We start from the raw sequence: 4,363 nt of genomic DNA on the forward strand, positions 1-4,363 counted from the left end.
GTGTGTGTGTGTGGTATATGTATATATGTATGCATGTTTGTAACTATAACCAGTGTATACCCATGCATCTTTGTGTGTGTCTACTGTGCTTGTGTGTGTGTGTGTCCACTGTGCTTGTGTGTGTGTGTGTGTGTGTGTGTGGTATATGTATATATGTATGCATGTTTGTAACTATAACCAGAGTGCACCCATGCATCTTTGTGTGTGTCTACTGTGCTTGTGTGTACGTGTGTGTGTGTGGTATATGTATATATGTGTGCATGTTTGTAACTATAACCAGTGTGCACCCATGCATCTTTGTGTGTCTACTGTGCTTGAGTACATTCACAAGGCCATGATGGACAAAAGAGTGAGCATTCACAGCCCAGGGAATGGACGGCTACATGACAGCCCAGGTGGCACATGACATCTGTTGCCCTGAGTTCTTTTTATACCAGATAGGACACAGCCAAAATGCTTCCTCTTGAGTCTAGTAGATTCAAACCTCAATATTCCTGTGACCTGAACACAGAGTACCTGGAATTCACTGGGACCTGCCTCCTACTGCTGATGCTTTCTAGTCTCATCCCCCTGAAGTCACACTATGCTGGGAACAAATGCTGAGGTGCCCTCATCTACAAGGTCACAGGGTCCCCACTGCTGCCTATCACCTCTCTGGGTGGTGGAGGCTGGCCTGGGATTAGTCACCCAGACTCCACCCCTGCTGAGCCCTGCTGAACACAAGTCACAGGTTCCAGCCTCAGGCCCTTCCTGCCCACCTGGAATCAAGTGATCACATTATGCATTTTTCTTTCTAATATGCTCAAAATCCAGTTCTCAAGATGGAGACTTGCCCAGCAGCACACAGACCAAATAACTGGGCTCTGTATCCATGCTGCACCAACCAATGCTTGCACCAACCCATGCTTGCACCAACCCATGCTTGCAGTTTCCTTCATGCACAGCTGTTCCATAGAAAATGTGCCAAATTAGAGCCTAACAGCTTCTTCTCTGGCTTCTCTGAATAAAGAAAGGTGCTCAAAATGATGGAGGCTAAGAAAGATTCACTCATTGCCAGCAAATGCACCAGCTTCACAGACCCCTGGTGTGAGGGAGTGAGCAACACCAGTGATGACCTCTGGCAATGTCGGTGTGATGAAGAACATGTGAAGCCCTAGAGTGGTAGGCATGTTGGGCTCCCATCCTTTGTCCGGCACTGACACTGCCTTCCTGTTGAACACCTGAAACACCCTTCAGTCAATAGCCTCACAATGTGATGGAATTGTGCTGGGCCCAGGACCTTGTGTATCCGTTGACCATCCCAGGCAGCCTCTAGAAGCTTGGAGGTAACCTCCAAGACTCCTCCCACCAGGCTACAGCTCTGTCTCTAAAAGCATTCACATCCTGAAAGCTCTGTTGCCCTTACCTCACCCACAGAACATCAGTTCAGGATTAAGGCTGAGACCCTGCCCTGCCAACAGTCTTGGGGATGGTAAAGGATGGGAAACTGAGTTTTAGCAAAATTTCAAGTCCCAGTGGCTGCTCAACATGTTTTGCTGGTACTCAGCAATGAGACATTGCTATCCTGCCCTTCCCAAATCTATTGTGCCATAAAATGGCAATGTGGAAGAAGGCTAGAAGAGATGACTCAGCCAGCAAAGCTCTTATCTTGAAAATGCAAAAACCTGAGTTTAACTTAAAACCCATGTCAGGCATGCTTGGGCATTTGTAATCCCAGAACTGGGGAGGCAGGGGTGGGAGGATTCCTAGAAATCCCTGGTCAGTAGTCTAGCCTAACTGGTGAGCTCCAGACCAATGAGAGACACTGTCTTAAAGAAAATGGGTGGAATTCCTCAGGATGACACCTAATGTTGTCCTTCAGCCTCCACATGAACATACAAATGCGCACCTTCATATATATGAACATGCATACCTACAAACATGCATGCATATGCACATGCCTACAAGTGCACACACACAAATTAAATTTAATTAAGCATTAAAAGGGGAGAAAGATGGTGACAGAAGTGTTGCCTCAAGTTCTAGAAAGTTCTAAGAGACTCGTATAACCTCACATCCCTCTTCTACTTCCTTTCAAGGTGTTCCTAGGGAATGGTTATCCCACTTGCACTGGGAGCACATGCCCACACTTGAGATGCAGACTGAGTGCTTCCTTCCACTTCCTCAGCTCTGCTCAAGGACAACTCTGACCAATCCCAAGGTCCTCTAGCCTTATGGGATGGTGGGGTGTCCTCCTAAGCTGGCTGTGCCCCCAGTGGGTGTCACCTGAGTCATTTACCTACTTCCTTTACCTATAGTTGCAGCCATGCTGAAGGAAGTATGTCACTGGGGCAAGGCTTTGAGATTAACAAGTCTTACATTTATAGTTTCTTCTCTCTGCTTCATGCTTGTGTTTTAAGATGTAAGCTCTCAGCTTCTCACTCCTGGCTCCTTTGTCTCTTTGCAAACAGTGCTATCATCTGAGCACCAAGGATTCAAACATGTGAGCCTGTGGTGAAATTTTATATTCCAGCCACAGCAACCCCTATGTTCAGCATAAAACACTGCAGTCTTTGCTGTGGGAAATGCATTCATAGGCAGCAGCAGCTCCTCTTGCATCTGGATGCTTGGCCCTTCTCAGAGTGCTCAAGGGTCAGGAAGCACATTAGAGAAGACAGTGTGTTGTGTGGCACTAAGGCTGGGTTCCATGGAAGGTTAAAAAAAAAGAGGGAACCAAAGAGAGAGAGAAAAAGAGAGGGAGAGGGGGAGTAAGAGGGGGTGAGGGGAAGAGAGAGAGAGAAAGAGAAAGAGAAAGAGAGAGAGAGAGAGAGAGATAGGGCTGTGGATTCAGGTTGCCCCTGTAGTCAAAGCCAGCAGCTTGGACTGGTGTCATCTTTTGTAGTATGGGAGTTATTCCAATGGTATGAGCATCTCATATCCCTAAAGACCTGTTCCTATTGGGTTCAGGAGAAATTATCATGTTACATACTATTGTCTGTCCAATTACTGCCTCAGCTCTGTCACAGGGTAATTTTACAAAAGCAGCTAGGCTAGGCAATAGGTAGACTTCCTGCCTGGAAAGGGAGCAGAGTATGCTGTGGTCATGGCACACACCCATTGGAATATGTGATGGTTAATTTTGATTATCAGCAGATAGAATCATCTAGACCAAAAACTAGACATGGGCATGACTGGGAGGTAGGGGTCCTACATTGGATCAGGGGTAGGAAGACCTGAACGGGGAGCAACACTATCTTGTGGACTGGGGTTCCAGATTAAATAAAAAGCAAGCTGAGCACCAGCATTTATCTCTCTCTGCTTCCTGGCTATGGAAGCCATGTGACCAGCCAGATGCCTCACACTTCTATGAACATGCCCTTCCTGCCATGATGGATGTACCCTCACATGACAAATCAAATGAAGCTTTCCTTCGTAAGTTGCTTTGTCAAGTATTTTGTCACAACAACAAGGAAAGCAAACAATACAGAAGCTGATCTTGGTAGACCTTGTAGGGCAATGAGTACCCCATTGCACCCCACCCATCAAGTGCATGTGCCTGAGAATTATGAGACAACAGTTGGTTGGGAGTCCTCCCTGATCTGGGTTTGACCATGCACTACCCAGTGACTGTGCTACTATTGAACTTAGTGTTCTGCATAGTCAGAAGTGGCAAGGACCCATGACTTCCTGAGGAATAAAACTGTCCCTGTCAATAGATATTGCCACATGCACCATTATCACAGACTAACCCCCTCCTCCCCCCCCACCCCCCCACCCCCCGTTGCTCAGACTCAGTGGTATTCCAGGACAGCCTCCACAGAAGACAGCTTGCCTGCTGCACACAAGCACAAAACACTCCAAGCCCCTCCCCCAACCCAGCATGGTATAACATTCAAACATTCACCTCCTAATTGGCAGCCTAACAGAAATTCGTCCTTCCACTGAGACCATTGAGTGGAAGCTTGAAGGGCCAGATCTCACATGGCCACAGCTGAGAACCACTGGGGCTTGCCCTGGGCCTGCTCAGTATTCATGAAATAACACACTTCTTCACTGCTCCTTGGAGGCTCTGAAAGCAAAGGGCCTTTGTCCTTGGATTCAGAGTGAGCAGGGAATTGAAGGAGGAGGGAAGACGTGGTTACAATACAGCGGTGTGAGGGAGCTTCAGCCAAGGCACCTGGAGAGCAGGGAGGGAGACTCGATGAGGAGGAATCCAGCCTCCAGGTGAGTGCAGGTAGTGTGAAGCTGCAGCCAGCCCCACCACCTCCCCCACAAGCTTTCTCCCTGCCAGGACTGTGCCTCCTGGTTAACATTGTGGATCTGGGGGTTTCTGGGGACACTACAGAGATTCTATTTTCCTATTTCATGGTTGGTGCCTTAGAAG

Source organism: Mastomys coucha, unplaced genomic scaffold (genome assembly GCF_008632895.1).
Source record: "Mastomys coucha isolate ucsf_1 unplaced genomic scaffold, UCSF_Mcou_1 pScaffold6, whole genome shotgun sequence".
Lineage (NCBI taxonomy): Eukaryota > Metazoa > Chordata > Mammalia > Rodentia > Muridae > Mastomys > Mastomys coucha.